This window comes from Larimichthys crocea, chromosome XVIII (assembly GCF_000972845.2).
Source record: "Larimichthys crocea isolate SSNF chromosome XVIII, L_crocea_2.0, whole genome shotgun sequence".
Classification (NCBI taxonomy): Eukaryota; Metazoa; Chordata; class Actinopteri; family Sciaenidae; genus Larimichthys; species Larimichthys crocea.
The window spans coordinates 6,160,494-6,180,676 of NC_040028.1; the positions used below are offsets into that span (position 1 = coordinate 6,160,494).

Genomic DNA, 20,183 nt, shown 5'->3' on the forward strand with positions numbered 1-20,183 from the left:
ATTTATGGGAATTCACTGTAAATTGGGGGTAATTTAGTAATTAGGGGCAAGCTAGCATCGCGATAAGATAGCCTCATAAATGGTCAATGAATGCTAGCTATAGCTTATTTGGCATCTAACTACTACTGCATGGATACATTTTCACGTGCTATTTGCAAGTTAAACATTAATACTATACATCAAATATGTTTATCGCATAATGTCATCAAACCTTACTTCACTTTATGTGGTCCACAGGCTCAAATGTGTGGGTTGTGGCAGTGTATGTGCATGATTGTAGAATAGCATAGATTAAGTTCCCTGTTAAGGGCCAACCTTCAGTTTTGTAAATTCACGATTTATTCCCGTTTACTCCCATAAATTCCTGGAATTTATGGGAATAAACATACATACATACATACATACATACATACATACATACATACTCTCTATAAATAGGGTTGTCACCCTATGTATAGAGTTCCTCCTCACTGACTTCCTACTCATCTTAACTGTCATGTAGTCTTTAGGGACTGGTACCAAGACCAGTCATACATTATTTCTGCTAACTAAAACACTCTGGACAATCGGTGCTGCCAGGGTTATCATTATGTTGACATGTTTGTCAGCAACACACTGACACGAGGGTTCAGTGTTCATTACGTCGTGTGGACAGTAGTCACGATGGATGTGTTAAGATTTCAGATTTTCACAGCGGCTGTGCCACTGTCACTGAGGTGTGATCACTCCACCCAGCTTAAGTATGTTGCTAAGCTGCTCAGAGAGTTGGACTCTTCTGGAAAGCCATCTCGGTTTCTCGGTTTATCTAAATACACGTAAGTAGAGGATAGCATGGATGTGGTGACAAAAGTAATGGTTTGTCAGGTGCCTAAAACAAGTCTTTCGATGCCCTCAGTTTTGGGTAAGTTGATGAGATTGGTTCTTCATGTCAGTACATTATTAGAGAATAACACTGGATGAAATGACCATACCTGAACATTTGCCACTAAAGGAGAGGACTCCTTGAATGCAGCCCCACCCCCCACCACCTTTACACTCCTCAGGTATGTGAGTACAGCTGGCTCCTGACTCTTTACTCAAGAGTTATGCTCCGACGCGTGTTTTGGCTTGTCCCCTCACTATCATCCTCCCCACAATCCTCCAAAATGCATACACACAGCAACACGCGTCCTTCTATGCACATTTACACACACACACACACCATTTCCTAAAGATGTATCGTGGATTTGCTCAGCAAAGAGTTGTAGATCTGTTGCCGTGTGCCTATTATAACCTGCAGCTTGTGCAACCTGAGCTTAGCATGTGTGTGTGTGTGTGTGTGTGTGTCAGCTTCAGATCCTCAGGTCTGCCTTTGAAACAGCTGCTTAAAGAGCCTTGAATACCTCAGGAGGTCAAAAGTCACAGTTGCTTAACAACAGTGGGTCAGGGCCAAAAATGGATCGACTGCCTGTTTCTGCTGCGTCCCCCCCAACCTCAAGAGAAATGACCGCAGTTTCATTGTGTTTGATCTCAGCTTCAGTTGAAATGTGACAAGTTTGGTTTGCAAATGTTTTTTTTTTTGTTTTTGTTTTTTGCTTAGCTAGATTGAATTACTTACAGTCATGCAGCTAAACGTAGTGACATTAATAGTGTTGTTCTAATCTGAAATGACTGATCTGTCACAGGCAGAAATAGGCCTGCTTTTTACCAACGAGCAGCATCAGTGACAGTAACTTACGAGTTGTATTTTCGGTACTCTCATATTTGTTACTAAGCATTAACATTTCCTGCCCTCAATTCTCAGATATGCAGTGTGTTTTGTGTGACACTTGACAGGGTTATTTCAGCATCAACAGTTTACACGGTAAAACCTTGTTTAGCTTGGAGATGTGTGGAGGAAGCGCAATAGGATTCCGCATCCAACTCAAACAAGCACATAAAGAGCGGCCTAAAAACACAAGACATTGGTACTGCTGTTTTTATTTCATACTGCTTCCAGTTTCTTCACTGTTGGGCGTGTTTTCTATCCATGTGCTCTCGTTTATTTTTGTCCTCACTGCTCTTGAAACGGAGTCTGCATGGCTGTCTTGTTTAAGCCATAATTCCTTCTGTATTGTCAACAGATATGTGCCGAGCGTAAAGTAGTGAAAATGTCGTCACTGCGCATGTGAGATGATGCAGTAAAGAAAGAGGGAAAAGACAACATGCATAGAGATATCTGATTACAAAGGCTGATGGGCATACATTTTCAGGAGGGTGTGTCCACCCACGTGAGCTTAAACCACTTCCCCGTGCTCCTTTGTTGATGTCTGAGCCTAACCTTTCTCGGCTTCAACTCGCAGCCCGAGGATAGGAATGATCCTTCCCCCAAGCGAACCTTTTCACAACAAAGCAGGGCTCCGTTCTAGGACCTGTTAAGTTTCATTTCACAACCATGTACTGAACAACTACAATGTATAACATACTTCCAAAATACCCTTATTTATTTATTTATTTTTCTTCCTGATTCAGTAGTTAATTAGTGAGAGGGGGAGAGATCTTGCGAGTTGCTGGCTTCACAATATTAAAGCAACTATACCGAACATGCCAAATTTTACCTCTAGTTGTCAACTGCTTAACTCAAACACTGATTAAAACGTAATGAGAGTGGACGTTATAAGTTTTCCGTAACACATTCTCATAAATATTTCACAATAAAAGCCTTGAATGGTTCTTGTGAACTGAAACGGCTCATGGCTTTTAATTTGAAATGAATACAGGACATATTGAGTTGCAATTAACAGCGCAGCACATGAACTGTAACAAAGAAAAAATCATACTTTGGTTACATTACTGACTGTTATAGCTTGGCTAGCTACCTTGCTAACATAGCAAACACTGTATTGTCAGGGTTATATCAGTCACATTGAAAATGACGGGGTCATTGTTCACTAACTGTGCTGGAATGTATTTGACAAACAAATTAGCGCTGTACCGTGAAGACACTGTTAACTCTTCACCACCCGCGACTCGGCGTACTCTACTAATGCTAACGTGCGCTACAGACAAGAGCTGAGAGTTTTGTAGCCACCGCCCATTAAATGGTTGACATCGCTCCGAGCTGCTTGCTCTTCTCTTTTCAGTTTGCCAGAATAACAGCTCGAACAAAAGCAATCTGGTTTGAGCTCGTAGACCAGACAAAACCAGCAAAAACCTAACCCAACCTTGTTGGACAGCGCGTCAATCAGCCAGTCTGTTATTTCATTTTACTGTGTCTGCTGGCTGCTTATGTACTGTAGCAGCTTGGTGTTTCTGTGGGAATTTATCTAGATGTTTCTACGTGTCTGACAGCCCTTGGTTTGCAGCAATTCTCAGTAGGAAAAACAAATTGCAGTCTATGTGATTTTGCACTGTCAGGTCTTGTGCGTGTGTGTGTGCGCTTGAGCTTATATACAGTCTCTGTGTGTGCAGAAAGAAAGCAAGCAAAATGGACAACCATACCCAGAGAGAAAAAATATATATATGTGTGTGTGTGTGTGTGCGTCAGAGATGAGAATGAGAGGACAGAGAGAGAACAAGAGTGTGTGTGTGTGTGTGTGTGAGAGGGAGGCAGCCTTGCCGCTATTTTCTGGGGCAGGCTATCAGGCAGCAAGGCAGCAGGGAGGGATAATAACAGAAGCTGTTACATTCTTGTGGTTTCTCTGATTTCAGCATGAGGCAGGGGGCAGGCTCTGGCTGACTCACGGCTACACTGTGCCAGCATGGAAGCTCTTAGCAAGAGGACACAATACATGACATTTCTTAGACACTTTAAGACGCATTCATTACAAGGACTATGAATCCGTGCATATTTCAACACCTCTCGCTTAAGCATTAACCTAGCAACTGATTAACACTAGCTAAGCTACCGCTACAGTGTGACACTTTACAGTTTGTTAGGTTGAGAGCCAGTTTTCAGATGCTACAGTTGTGGACTGGCCCGAATGTACATATTGAATATCTAGACCTGTTATGTTTCAGTTAGTGTATTGATTTTTTTTAGAGCTGATAAATTGTCATAACTACACGAATGTAACAAAAGCACCCTTTCATCGATCCACAACATCAAGACATAAATTCAAGAAAAAAACGTAGATGTTAATGGGGTACTGTTGTGCTGCTGTGTACAGCAAGAGCATGTCATAGGGATTTTACAGGAAGAGTTTAGGTGTTTAGCTCAGTGGTTCTTGACCTTGTTGGAGGTACCGAACCCCACCAGTTTCATATGCTCATTCACCGAACCCTTCTTTAGTAAAAAATAAAATACGATTTTTTTACTCGTGCACAAAATGAACCGTGCATTAACATCACCTTGTTCAAATAACAAAACCAACACAGTGCATGAACTCACAACAACTTAACTCAGTGTGACTTCTGCTGTTTTGAGAGACCAGTTCATATGCGTGGCTTCACCTTGGCAAGTGCCAGTCTCATGTCATTTTTACAGCAAAGTCTGTTCCTTTTCTTAGTTTTTATGTCCAGCATCCTCAAAAACGATTGCTCACAAAGATATGTTGTAACAAATGGTATAAAAAATTCCAGGGCGGAGGCTCCACCGAACCCCTGAGACCGACTCACCGAACCCCTAGGGTTCGATCGAACCCAGGTTAAGAACCACTGGTTTAGCTGGATGAAGTATGCAAAATTCAGCACCCTAAACGACCTCAAACATGCACAGGGTTCACACGTGCACAGAAATGAGTGAGTATGAACATGCTGCATCAGTAAATGTTAATCTACAGCCAACTATTACAACATCAACAGTATATGGAGCCATGGAAAGCCAAAGTATGGCCGTGTTGTGTGTTTCTGTCAGTGCAGCTCATTTCTATTCTACACACATTAATACTACATACTACTAATGACAGCATCAGTCCAAAGTTGAATCTGTTTCATTGGTTCATTTAAGCCTTCACTTAGGTCTGAGGTTGCACTAATCTTCTTTTGTAAAATCAGATTAATGCAGAACGGGCTAAATCAAGCACTGTTTTAACCCATGTTTGTGAAACCCAGTTTGAGGTTGTTGTATATCAGGTCAGCACTGCAGAGGAAATGCCATCTGCTTAGTAACACAATGACAAATCCAACATAACCTGTACTGGCCTACATATGTAACCTTTGTAAAGCTACAGAGAACGTGTCGTTTGTGTATTGTACGCTGTCGTTGTAATTTAACAGGGAACATAAATGCGATAGAATACATGGAATCAACCTGACAGCAATTGTTAAATCTTTCCAAGCTAATTTGTGCATGCAAATATGCTCACTTGGATTGCCTCAGCTCAGCACATGGCAGCACAAAAGGCAGGGCGTTGACGTTTTGGTGTGTTTCGAACATGTAAACAGTTGCATTGTTAATATAAATATTTAAACCACATCATTATCCTCTGTACTAACAGCAGTATTTAACGTCATCCTCATTAGCAGCACAATGCTCTGGCCGCAGTCAGGAAGGTCACAGTTAGAGTTTGGTAAGCCATGGCACGTTATTGTCACAAGTTGTTCTTTGTACCGAAGCAGTGCCAGCTCTGTGAGGAAAAAGGCAGTCATTACTGTGTCAAGACTTTGACAGTACGCTGCGTTGAGCGATGCTAGCAGAAATCAAACGTCACTTTAGAGCCTGACGTCGAGAGATTTGTTCTGCAACAGCTGTTTGACACATGCATCTGCAAGATACGCGTGCACCTTGGTATTGTATGAAGTAAAATTGTGTGGCTTTGACAGGGGAGTAATCCAGGCACACGTCTGTCTTTAACCTCAGGACCCGAAAAAAAAAAAGGGTGACTAATTGCTGCCTCAGTATTTTTCGCTATGCAGCGGCAAACCTTATTTTCTACAGCGTGGAAACATTGTACAGACTGCGAGGTGATTGTCAGGTGAGCCCACGCTTTCCTGTTTTGGCCCTGTTTACCAACCACAATGTGTTCACCCACCTCCATCTCTTCATCTTCACCTCTTCATACAACCAGTGGAACAGAGACATCCCCTAACACCTCTCCCACTCACATGCTTCTTGTTATATGAGCTATATAATACATTCAAACAAGCTATTAAATCATCAACTTTGCTTTTGAATCGCCTCTTCTTCATGGCTCACCAGTGCTGCAGCTCAGCCTATTGCTGTTTGCACTTACTCTGCCTTAAGGATATTAAATTTATTGATTTTTATATTTAAATAGGTCTTCTTGAACCACATCCCGTGTGTATCGTCAACATTACACCCGTCCCCCTGTCCCCCACCTACAGAAATTTCTAACCTTGAACCGCAGCACTGGAGGGTGAAAACCATGGCTCTGTCTGAAAAGTAAATGTGACATAAAAATCCACGTGGTAGATCAAATTCATGTTGAATTATGTGTGTGTAGCAGAGAGACTGCGGACAGACAAAGCTGCTTTTAAACCTTGGGTTTACTGAAAAAAAGTCACCAAGTAGACCAAAGAAGTAGATCGTTTGTTTTCACTGAAAACTAATTATGACTTTAAGAAAATGGCGATCATCATTAATTAATAACAATACACAAAGAGAGAGAGGTGTGGCACAGTGCAAAATTTTTCCTAGATTATGCATCAAACCAGAATCTCTTTCATCAGCAAAACTCTATGAGCTCACAGTATGTTGTGCGCACACACACACACACAACCACACCAGGTAGAGATCTGTAAAAAAAGGACTTACTGAAGGCAAAAACTTCATCTTAGAAGTGACCATTTGTGCTGATGGCACACGCACAATACATTTTTAGATATTTAAAAGCAGCAGATGTTGTTATGCATGTGATTTGTGCACCTGTGTAGGCATGCGGACCTAATGAGTGTGTTGTACCATGTGTATGCTTATGTATATGAATGTATACAACTTTTAATTATCACATATAACCATAGTGAGTTCCACAATAGTGAACTCTCCAGTTTGTTGAAGCAGAAATTGTTTATGTACCATGCTATGAAAATTGATGGTGACAAACGACAAATGTGCATCGGCTTTTCAATCCTATTAGTGTTATTAAAGTCTGTGTAAAGGCAATTCTGAGATTTCTTTCAAAATACATTAAATATGCTGGAAAAAAAGTTGCTGAAAACATGTGAAAAGACTTTGAGTGATATATTACTGAAACCTGGAGTAAGAGGGGGGCGGTCCTAAAGGGTGGCTCGATGACACACTGAAGCCACGTGTGTTTCAATTCCATGGAATCGTTTGGCAGTTTATCTAACGATTCTCTTAATGATTCCAGCAAGCACGAATTACGTTGTGTAACTTACGCAAGAAGTTACGCACGCTCGATTCTAGCAAGCACGAATTACGTTGTGTAACTTACGCAAGAAGTTACGCACGCTCGATTCTAGCAAGCACGACAAATTACGCCCCGTAACTTGCGCACGTTTCACATGTGTAGTGCAATCAGTAGTAAACAATGACACCCGCTCGGTTCAAACGCTCCAAAGTTTGGCTGCATTTCACCAAAAAAGATGGCAACAGGGCGACTTGCAATCATTGCAAAGTGGAGATAACGGGAGGGAACACGACGAACATGCAGAAACATTTGCGCACACAACATGCAATATTTGTAAATGAATGTCGTGTTTTTGACACGCTTTGGACTGGAGAAGAATCTCAACCTAGCAGCAGCGGCAGCAGCCAGGCTATGAGCACCTCTGTGGTTACTACGGAAGGTAACACACTGCCTACCATGTTAGTGCGATGTGCTGCTTTGTAAAACATGCTATAACAGTTAACATTAAACGAATGCCTTCTGCATTACGTTTAGAAGATGACCATGATGAGACAGAGAGTCTGGCTGGCACAGAGGCTGGCAGCTATACTAGTACTTGCTCCAGTTTACTGCCTCTTCTAGATGATGCTGATCAAACTGTTTGTTCTCCTTTTTTTACCAAATGAGAATCGATAACGGAATCGGAATCGTAAAAATCTTATCAATTCCCATCTCTACTGGGTGGTTAATAACACTTTCTTTTTTTCCGCCTGACAAACTTTGTTCTTTTTTCTTACTTTACAGGGACTTTTAGTCTTCATACAAAGTTTTTGAATGAACTGATCAGTTGTTGCACCTTAATCTTTGGTCTGACAAACTCAGAACACATTTATTCTTACTTTACAAACACATTAAATAAATATAGGGCATACTGTTTACTGAAATTTACAATATAGTAAAAATATAGAGCCCCTTTAGTTTTCATTCCTTTAAGGGTCATTATAACTGATATTAAAGAACCCCAAAAAAATCCTATTACACGTTGAAACTGATATTTTCTGTGACATTATTGTACTGTTTAAAATCTCACACTGTTGTGACCATAGATCAACTTGAATTGACATTTTTGTGAAGGATATGGTTTGATCATTGTGTAATAATGGAAATGTGCATGCACATGTTGCATTTGCACAGGTCACTGTACATTTATAGACCGAGGTAGAAACCTTCTAGATGCATCCAGGCAGAGAATGAAAGCGCTTCTTTAGCATGTGATTGTATCTGATCTTCATTTGAAGTTAGTAGACCATACTGCACTGATAATATGACCACATTTTAGTAAAACCTCGATCAGCAGCAGAGTTTACTGGAAAATTACTATCGTATTGCTTCTAAGGATTAGGCTCATGATAAAAGCCTTTTCCTAGTACTCTTTCCTCAAATACCGTCAGCCTATCTCATTTTAAATGTCAAGCCCGGTCTAATTCTATTTCTCAGCAAAGAACAATAATATCATATGAAAGGCTACTTGGAAAAAGGGCTTAAGTAGCAGGAGGAAAGATGGGCAATGAACAAGATTGGTTGAAATTTGATGAAATGAATCCTGATTGGTTTAGCTTAGAGTGTCATGACCTCAACAATTATAGTTGCTAACAATAGGAATACAGGGTCATCCTGAGGGTGCAGGGGATTAAGTAAAGATGTAGTGCTCATCATCACTCATCACATTTTTAGATGCTATTGTGCTGTTTTTCTTTTTTTTTTAAGTGACAGATGAGATTACCAAAAAAAAATGCACCAACCATGTGTGAAGATGCACTGGTGTAAATTTCTCCACAGTTGTGAGAAAATCCATTCACTTTGACTTCTTGACAGTACCTCGCACTCCATGCCACTGAATTACTGGGCTGAATGATGCGTCAGAAAAAAGTTTCATACTTAATGGCCGTTGGGTTCTTTCACTGTAAGACCTCTGTGCGTTCAGGCAAAAGCAAGCGCTTCATTCATGTGATCCGAATCAAAGCGCTTAACGCCGTGTAATTCCTTTCAAATTTATAATGTTTTGAGTGTTGACGGCCCGAAACTCAGCAACTGCCCGACAAGCTCGCTGATGCTCAGACTTTAAGCTTCGACCTAGTTTGACAAACACCAGCGAGCATGTTTGGTGATTTTTCGATCTCGTGACGTAAAAGTTTCTAAGTTAACGTGCAGGATACAGCTGGGTGCATGTGTTCCGTTGCGTAGTTTTTATTTTCCTCCTGTGAAAATGAATAAAAGTAAAAATAGTGTTTTAAGTGCTTTTAACAGAGCTTTGTTTACATGTTTAGGTGTGTAAAAATCTATGTATGAATGTGTTATGCTGCATCAGCTAGATTACTGTATGTATAATATTCACAGATGCACAGATGCACACACAGTGTGCATGAGTTTAAACAAGTGAAATGCAAATGAGCTGAGATCAGCTCTCTCACATGAATATGTATTCGCTTGGACGTAGGTGTGTGCATTGTTTTCTCTTTTGGTGTCAAGGCAGCTTTCACACTCTAACTAAAAGAGGCTGACTTACTGATTATTACACTCTGTCAAATACACACTTAGGGCCTTAGAGATATTTTATCAAAATCAGAATTATACCGTGTATAAGAGGTACGAAGTGAAGGCTAGAGCTGCTGAACGAGGCTTCCTGATGAACCTTACATCACCTCAAATAGTCACTATACTTTTACCCCTTACTAGAAATAATGGCAACAGTGATGGTATTTAATTGACAAACTTCTTCTTTTTAAAGGTCAAGTGTGGAAGATTTACCCCCAAATTCCAACGGGCACGGATGTGTTGCGCTTCGTGTGGCGCAGAGCTATACGCGACTGATTTAGTCAGTGTGTCAAACCGCACTGGCCACCGGTATCAGAAGCGTCCCAGAAGCGGGCCTTCGCTCAGCTCCGCGGGGAATACGTGTCTGTTCTATTTTTGACACCGCGAGCAGCCCGCGTCAGTCTGCACAGAGCAGTTCAAGCTGGCCGGAAGTCAGACACAGAGCGGTCATAGAGAATCTGGTTGGATTTGTATTGGGGGCGTTGGTTAGATCAGTTGTTCGACGCACAGTACCAACCTGTGGCCCTTTCAGCTATCTCTGTCAAATAAAGCCAAAAATTAAATAAAAAATATTTGCTGTATTGATACATTCAGGTTATTACTTGGCTTGACACACAGTATTAGCATCTTCTCAGCTAAATCTGAAAGAAGACATTTCTGAATAAAAAGATGCAAAGGTTAAGACAGAAAAAAATAACAACAACATATAGACTCTGTGTTAAATGAGTAGTTATATGTACATGCAGTATTGTTTCTGTCAGGTGTAAATGTGGCTGTAATCCTCAGCCGTGTAGCTGAGTTTTCATGCTGATAAAGGCCCGTGGTGTGGTGTGTGGGGGGGTTGGGTGTGGGTGGGAGTGCTTGGTATAGAACACCTGGCCTCCCTGCTGGCGGGGCAGGAATGTGCAGGGTTGAGGTGGATGCGGGTGGAAATTTGCAGCGTGCTCAGAACATGACCCCTGGTAACATTTAAAGGTGCCAGCGTCAGCAGGAAAGGAAAAATCAGGGGAATGTGCTGCTTTAATCAAACCAGCATCACCGTTTCTCCGCATTCTGTTTTCCTGTGTGCGCGTCCACATTACTGTAGAGACGAGGGGCCTCAATCTGTGTCCAAGTTTAGCTGTTTCATTTTAAATTCCTTTTCATTTTTTCCCGCTACGTTGCAGTGGTGGTAGATAATGGCCTGTACTGTCCACTCTGACAAGCTTGGATGTTATTTTATTTAGTCAAGGCAAAGTTCACTTCTTGTTTACTAGCCTTTTCTTGTTGACCCTCTTGCTACTCAAATCAATTCAAGCCCTGCAGCAGATAAATCTAAAAAGTATCTTGTGTATCCACACAGCTTGTTGTAGGTGGTGGTTGCATGTTTGTGCGCTCTGTGAATTAAATCAGTTATTGAACCAGCTGTGTGCTGTTTGTATGTTTGCTTCAATACTTGGACTGTTACAACTCTTACCGCAGAACAGCTTATAATCGTTGGATGTTACATAAACAAGCTGCTGCTGGACACCATGACAAACAAAAGAGATGACAATCTGGTGGTTTCTGCTCAGACAGATCTCTAGTAGTGTCAGAGAAACTTTGAAGTAGCACAAAATAAAAATACATTGGATTTAAATGTTTTTGCATGTGTCGTGTTTTGTGTTGATGACCAGCTATCGTCACCTGCAGTGCAGCGCGAAAGCAGAAAACCTGCTATAAAAAAAATATGGGTTTTCTGTGCCACCACTAGCCAGCCACCACGGTGACATTTGTGCTATATGTAAATTTAAAACATCAAGCGAAGTCAGCCTGTGCGGAGGTCAGGTGTAGGTATGAGTTAGCTGTGGTTTTCTTACAGCAGTTGTGATCACAACGCAGTTGACGTAATCAGATGTTTGCATGAAAGTTTCCGTAGCTGTTTTCTTTGTCATATTATTGCTGAATGTTACGATTTTAAGTAAAAATATCACAAAGGCACAGCAGGTTTCTTCTGTTTTGAAAAATGTCTAGTTATTATTATTTTTTTTGTTTCCACATCCTTTAATGTTAACATAAAGTTAAATAAACTATCTAATGTTGAGCAGTTATAGCTGCCAGAGGCTTATGATTTTAAATCTAGTGTGTTGAAGTCCCACTGATCAGAGGAATGTATGTCCAGGGGGTGTGTTTCAACAGGAGAAGATATAGAGTGTAATTGTCTCTCCCCCAACATGCACACTTGTATTCATTTGTAACTACTTTCTGTGCAGTGCTAAGTCATGTGAACTGTTAAAAAAAGACAGTTGCATGTTTGTTGACGCATGTTAGCAGAGTCAGAAGGAAAGTATCTTACAAGTAGGGAAGCACAGATTATACATTTCGATGGTACAATTATTAGAAATTATAGTCTGAGGAAAAATCCAGCCTTGTTTTTGCGATTTTGTTAAGAGTTGAGGGGATTACATGCTGTTTTGGTGAGTAAGTAAATTGTGCTCCTTTTCATGCTTTGCTGTTGGTTTATGTTGCACTGAAAGGCCAACCTCAACTCAGCTCTACTTTGTTGATTGTAAGTGACAGAAACATTAAAAGTAGCCATGCCTTCACAGTTACAAAACTGTGACGTTTTAAGCCCTGGGTAATGGTGAAATCAGTTAATCGCTGTATCCCAAAGAAAAAGTCCCCCCCCTTTTTCTTTTCTTTTTTATTAGGACATTGTGATGGTCAGCTGAGAGGACATGTGAGATACATCCAGAGATGAGCGCAGTAGTTGGGAATGAGTTGAAAAGAGTTGCTGTGGCTGAAAAAATCTGTCAGTCTCCATTATCTGCATCTTTGATTCAGAGGGAATCTCTGTGACAGGTGTTAGGTTTTATGAATGGCTCTGTGTGTGTGTGTGTGTGTGTGTGTGTGTGTGTGTGTGTGTGAAGTAAGTAAGTAAATGGCTGCTTCCGGGCACTGATGACTATAATTTGCATAATGGACTCACAGGCCATACTGACAGTTAAAGACGAGGAGGACGGGGATAAAACAAAAATGGAGGAATAAAATGTGTTTCAAGGAAAGTCTCTGGCTTCTCTCATGATGTGGTATCAGATGTGATACTGGCTTTTAAGTGTCATAATTTTTGGAAAATCAAGGTGCACTGAAAAAAGGTGTGTATATATACAAATCAGTTTATAGCTGCTAGCATTTTGGCTTGTCAAACATGAGTGTAACTAAAAACATTGTATTGCTGTATTGTATTGGAAAACTGCTTCATCTGAGCCTTTATCAATTATTAGATTTTATGACAACTAAAAGTATTTGTTATAAAGAAGCATAAAGAAACAACCAAAGAATCAAAGGACAATTCTTTAACTTTTGTGCTTACTGATTGACTCACCCAGTCTGACCCCTGTGGCATTCAGTCGGATAATGTTTACTGTTGGTATATTTTACTTGCAGTGCCGTTGGGCCTCTCTAAAAAAAACACAGGAAACCAAGCGGGTTCAACTCCACTGTAAGTGAAGTGAGTGTTTTTTTTTTTTTCAAACTGCAGCTCAAGATATAATGACAAATGACAATCTAAAGCTTTTAGCTATCGACCAGTCTCCTCCCTCACACAAGCGAATAATTTAATTTCAGTTTTAATGATGCAGGAAGTGATTGAGAAGACACGGCAAGGTTTCAGTTCATGTAAAAACACTCTGGTTAGTGAATGTTTGAATTTTCTGATTATAGTTTTATTCTTTATGTATAGATTTAATAGTCTTAGGATAAAGTATAAATATGTTATTAATAATAATGTCTTTAACTAAGGTTTTACAAACCATTCAGTTGTTTTATTTGATGTGAAAATCGTGAAATAATGCCACTACCATTGCTAAAAACACAATTTAACAGTAATTAAAGTTGTTTAAAATACAAAAAATGTCTAAAGTTGTGTTGGGATAGCTGTTCATAGTTATTAGAAGACACATAAATCACAATCAGAAGCTGCAGAAACACACAGCTTTTTCTCATATCGCATGTGTGTTGCAAAACAGGACAAATGTCCAATTGGAGCATTCCTATCTTAAATGTACCATGTGGAGTTTTCATTGTAAACATACGTGGCTTTGTTTACATTTTTATCACCATAATGGATTGTATATTGCATATCCACGGCACGGGGGACAGAGTCATAAAGCCAAAACTGATTTTCTTTGCACGAGAGCTTACAAAGCAGATCTGAATGCTGTAGCATGTGATAAAAACCATTCAGTTGGACTTGGTTGCTGCTTCTTAGTAAAGATCTATTAACAGCTGTGGCTGGCGACGAGACTGCCAAACTCACGTCGTCTTTAACAGCACTAAATAAAATTTAAAAAATAGCAAATATAAAGTATTAAAGGAGTATTCCTATTCACGGTTGTAGCACGTCTTTATTACATTGAACTGCCAAAATAAAGGGCTGTCAGCAGCTAAAAGCCAGGATTAGACTGTCTAATTTTTCTAATCAATGAAGTCAAGACAGGCTGACTCAGGCTTTTCATTCATGTGCTTGAAGAGGCTTATTCCACGAGGGTTCAGGGAGGTTCAAGCAGAGGTTTGCAGCTCCAACTGTGATGAATTTGAGACCAACTAACCAACCTAACTAGACATTATCCTCTCATAATAATCACTCTCAATTGACTTATTTACACTAGCTCTTTATAAAACTTGATTGAAATTGTGCCCAGATTCAGTAATTCAAACTTGAACCATGAAGTAGCTCTGAAAGAAGCTCTAATTGGCCCGAATTAAATGAACGAATAAACTGTTAGACAGCTTCAGCTCTCACATACACTGTCAGACTGGTTCTCATTTCATTTGATGGCATCTGGCACGCTTTCAGTTTTATGGTGGTAGAAGTGAGAACTAAATGTTCTGCTGCCTCTCACCTGTGACCTTTTTACCGTGTGCCATTTTGGAAGTAGCTGAAGATGATTTCACAAATAGTTTCACACATTTGTTCTACTTTAGACTTTAGTACTTATTTTACTTCAGGAGGACTTTTAATCAAACTTTAGCAGTCAGATTACCAGCCGCACTGTATGGATGGCTTTACCATCAGCCTGGGCCACATATGGTGATCCCTAAAGGAGGTCAGAGGTCATTCGCTGCCCACATTCCTTAAGCTGCAACTTCTCTCCCCCGCCTCCCCCCACGGACACATTTTAAATGCTTTGTTTGAATCTGTCAGTTCCGCACACAGGCACGACACAGCACTCTTTCTGCTGCCCTACATAAAATAAAGAGAGAATTAAAGGGATCACGGTCGGCGGTCGGATGTGCGAAGGGGAGGAGGATGGTAGGTGGTTGGGGGGGAAAAAGTGTGTGACGCTAAAACCACTGGGAGGCACAGGTAGAAAGAGGGTGGGTGACTGTGCTGTGGGGGTGAAAGGAAAGAACAGGAACAGGAAGTCATCTCTTCATAAGAGGATTGTGGCCTTGCTAACGTATCGCCAAGCGTAGGTCAGGTTTGCAGCTGTGTCGTATCAGTACAGACCAGACAAGTTCATTCATTTCTGCTCTTATTTCAGTGTCGCACGCAGAAAACCAGAAAGATCTATGAGAGCTTTAAAGTTATTTTTCTATAATCTGTTCTGAAAACTCTCAGCAGTCACAAGCTTTCTGCAAACACACACACAAACTGGCACACATCTGTAATTGACCACTTGTTTGTCTGTGGCCTAGTTTGCGCATTATGAAACACCGTGCAATGTACAATTCCTCTGAGATTCCTGACGGTTCTTCCAATTGTTCCAAAGCAACACAAAGGGACAGAAAAACTATGCGTAGCACGTCTTATAGAGTTTCCTTTGAAGAAGTTGAGTGTATAAATAGAAATGTACGGTGCAAATCAAGTTCAGTAGTCATCCCACATTCAAATTTGGAAATCATGTTGTGTAACTGTTTTCCTTTTGAAGACTTTTGTTGTGGTTATGAAATACGGGGAGAATCATAGTTCAGTAGGTAATGCTCAGATAACTTTTAGTTTTTGTGCTTCTGTGTTTGAACCAGATTTTTGATGTTAGATCAGCGCGCGTGTCTCTTTTTGGATGTATGTGCATGCTAATGTGTTGCGGTGGGGGTGTGTCATGTGTGTTTATATGAAAGTTGTGTATTCCTGTGTACAGACAGGAAGGCTCCAGGACCGTCTGTGTTTGCAATAAGTTGAGAGAGCCAGAGGAGCCCACCACTGAGGGAAGCTGTAGGGTCAAGACAGATACACATACACACCCGCGCACACACAGACACACACTCCTGCCTGTTTGTAAGCTCTGCTGACTGCAGGAAGCAATAATGTTAGCGTGCTTCCGGAGATCCGGAGACTTCTCTCAGGGGAGTGTGGCTGCCCTGTCCAGCTCAGCAGAACAAAACTGAGAACACAACAGAGCAGAAAATGACAGAACATTTAGAATAGACTAGAATAGAAACTATAATGGTGAACAGTACAGTAGAGCAGGACAGAACCGATCAAGAACTTGAGTTTAAGACGAGCAAATCCGAGTATAAATAGGAAAACAAATGACGCTGGGGTGTAAAGGGTAGTAGAGTAAATAATACAAAATGAAAACTAAAATAGTTAACGCAACATCTTTTAATGTTCGCCAACAAAATATGTAAAACACAAAAATTAAATTTTAGCATGTTCTTTTGAAGGGTGGTAATGTGATTAAATGATACTACACTCAACTACACTTCAAAGATGATCCAGTACTGCGCTCCATGGTCTTTAAATCATCTTCAGCTCGCATGGCAGAAAAATGTTAGGACAGGAAGAGAGCAGGGGGGACGAGCCAGCCTGTGGAGAGAGAGTCTGTGTGTCAGACCTCATCATCTGTGTATCCCGTCGCTCTTCTGCAGTGTGAGCCAGTGATAGGAGGGCATCATTCCTTCCTTTATTCCCTCCATCCGTTGGTTCGTTCCTTCTGCGTGGCTTCATCTCTGCGTTCCTCTGCTCCGTTTCTCATCAGTACGCATTGTTGCATGCATGCATTTGTGGCTGCTTGTACTTAATCATGCATTTCTGCATGATTGTGCGTGTGTATGTTTATTTTGTTGGCAGACGGGATATATTAATCTAAAGGTCGACTTACAGTATGACCAGCATCATGCCTGGTTGAATATTACCTACCAGCTGTCGACCACTGGATCCTACACGGCTTGTAACGCAGCTCAGTAGCATCTCTTTGTTAGAGCCTTCCTGTCTGATAAATGACCACAACTTTCAAACTCTGGGCCGGAAATTCCCCCTGACAATTGTTTAGAAATTAGACAGATACTGCTGCATCTCATATTGTGAGTCTAGTTTTTAAATGACGACAACAGTTGCCTTTCTCATTATACCGCATGATGATGCTGCGCCTCTGCTCTTTTTCTGTGTAGGCTAATGCTGTTTTTCATAGCAGTGTAAGAATTTCTTCTGACATTTGAGGGGGGACTCGTTAATTTCAGGCGAGGCGGTGCGTCTTTGTTGTAATACACTGCAAAAAACATAAGTTTTGACTTCTGGTTAATGTATGTGTCACTTCCAAGTCAGTAAAAATGTGTTTTGTTTCCTCTTTTATGCAGCAACGTGATGTGTAGACAATGGCGGTAGTGCAGTGAAAAATGTGGAGAAATTAGAAAGTCTTGAACATTGAGCACCCCAAAATGTAAGAACATACTAAAATATTATACATGGATGTACCATTTTACCCTTACATCATATGATCATTTATTCAACGACTGCTCCTGTCTCATTTCTGTGCTTGAGATTCTCCCGTGAGAATAACCTGTTTAAGATTCAATCACACATCATATACAAGAAATTAAATAACAAAAACAAACAAACAAAAAAAAAACACCTAAAGCTCTAAATAAGCTCATGTTTTTGTGTGACGCTTGAATGAGGTGAGAAGACAGGCTGCTGCTGTTAGCGGTGGCTTCAACTACAGATTTGTATATGTGTGCGTACATACCATCTGCCAGTAGTCATGTGGCGCGCATATATAAACTATATACACACACAAATGCACTCACACAGAGCCATCGTTACAAATACAGCTGCTCTGGATGACGGGCCGTGACCCATGTGGGGTTATTATGTCTCCTGTCAAGATAGATCACTAAAGAATTTTTAAAAAAAGCAGGAGACCGACAGGAAGGGCACACATCCCCTCTGCAGTGACACATGTTCTCCAACAATGAAAAGATAAAAACACAAAAGGAGAACACAAAGAGCTGGCATGTTAAACAGTAACCGTATATGTTACGCTCAGTCTTGGTTGCACGTACACAAAAAAAGTATCAAAATGTTCAGCTCGCCCCGGAAAGTGTGCTCTGACTTTTTCGAGAAAATTGCGGGAAAAACAGAGTGAGTCACATGACCGCTAGAGTAGAGAGGGAAACTTGTAAACTGCTCTTATAGCCACAAATTTCACTCCCTAGAAATAACCTTCAGATAGGATTGTAGCAAAATTTGTGCAGGTCGCTCAGAGAAAACTGCTGAAGCTGTCAGACTTTTAGTTTTTAGTTTTTACTCAAATAGCACAGATGTGTCAGGATCACCCACCAACTACCACATTTACTCCCATATTACTGTATTTTCCGCACTATAAGGTGCACCTAAAAGCCTTCAATTTTCTCAAAAGCCGACAGTGCGCCTCATAATCCGATACGCCTTATATATGGATCAGTATTGGTTAATCATGGCTACTGTAGTCAGGGGGCATCGCCGAAGTAACCATAGACATATATACGTAGACGCCGCATTGACCGCTGAATCGTACGTTGACGTCGCCGCCATTTTGGATGTGGCAAAGTAGCGCAACCCTTTTCCTTGTATTAGTTTTATGGGCAGATCTGCCACATCCAATATGGCGGACGTGTTAACGTATCGCAGCAACGGACCAAACTGCTCAATGAGGCGTCTATGTATATATGTCTATGGAAGTAACAGTGGTAAGAACGGTAAAGAGGTTCCAGTCCAACACCATTTGTGTCGCGAAAATACTACGTCACTGACATTACCTCTGGAAAAATAATAAAACAGCTGTTTATTCATTTTGGGAGTGAACAGAGTTGTCAGAACGCTGGTTTGTATTCTATTAATAAAGTTTGACTGACTTATCTGACTGTTTTGTTGACATTCCCTTTAGCGCAGCTACATCCAGTGGATGCATAACGCAACCCCAGCCACTACTGTAGCATCTATTCTATGCGCCTTTATAATGCGGTGCGCCCTATATATGAAAACAGTTTTAAAATAGGCCATTCATTGAAGGTGCGCCTTATAATCCGATGCGCTTTATAGTGCAGAAAATACGGTAACTGAGAGGAGACACAGCAGACGCTCCCATTCTTTACCTCGCTCTAGCAGTCACATTTTTTAATTTTAGCCACTCAAATTCGGTATGGACATGTTCAGTAAGGTGAGGATGACTCGCATCACTTCAGTTGATTGATACGGCCTACGGTTGGGAAATTGTGGTCACTTGTTCGATGGTGAACTTTCAACACTTTCTCTCTCTCAGCAGTTTCAACTGTTGTTTTGTGCTCTGCTCTGATTGGTCGACTGCAGTGGAGCTGGTTGCTGGGCAGAAAACATCAGACACAATCAACATGTTAGGAAAAAGTACTTGTAATATAATCAAATAGAATATTTTAGTTGGATATTTATAAATAATACTGATGAATTTATTATCAAATAAAATGATATAAATATATAAGTCAAGTCAACATCAAATTCTGAAAGCTAAACGTAACATGCATACATACATTTCATATTACAAGAATAGTTAGATACTGTATAATAGTCAACATTTGTAAAGTAGGCTTTGCTTTCTTGCTGAGAATTAGATTGATAGCATTCTCATGTTTGTACACGTAATGTGAAGCTACCACCAGCAGCTGTTTAGCTTAGCTTAGTACATACGGCGAGCCTCAAAGGAAACAAAATCTGTCCACCAGCACCAGTACAGCCTACTAATTAATAGGTTATATCTTGGTTTGTTTAACCTCTACGATATTGGTGAAATCAAAACAATGCAGTGTTACGGTGTGGTGTGTGTGTGGGGTATTTCTTTGAAAACAAACACAGTAATCAGCAATCTGGCAAAAATAAGTATATTTCCCAAAATGTTGAACTATTCCTTTAAGGAATAAATAAAAATACACTCAACTAAATGTTAATACACAATCTATGTCAATATGCCAAAATATCTATGATAAGCCAGTGTTGGGACATAACGTGGACTCAAGCCACATACAACTAGTTTACAATCTACAAATACAAGAAAAGCAGTCAGATGTGGCCTCAATAATAACAGTTTTGTTCTAAATGGACTGAATTTTTTCTTATTTATTCCCACTAATGACCCACTGTTTCCTTGATGAACAATGGCAGTGCAATCACTGGAGCCACTCCAGCTT

At 40.6% G+C, this 20,183-nt stretch overlaps 1 protein-coding gene across 1 annotated transcript in view; it reads left to right on the forward strand.

Moving 5' to 3' along the window:
• Positions 1-20,183, forward strand: part of ptpn4a (protein tyrosine phosphatase non-receptor type 4a) — a 66,973-nt gene that overhangs the window by 6,638 nt on the left and 40,152 nt on the right. The window lies entirely within an intron of this gene.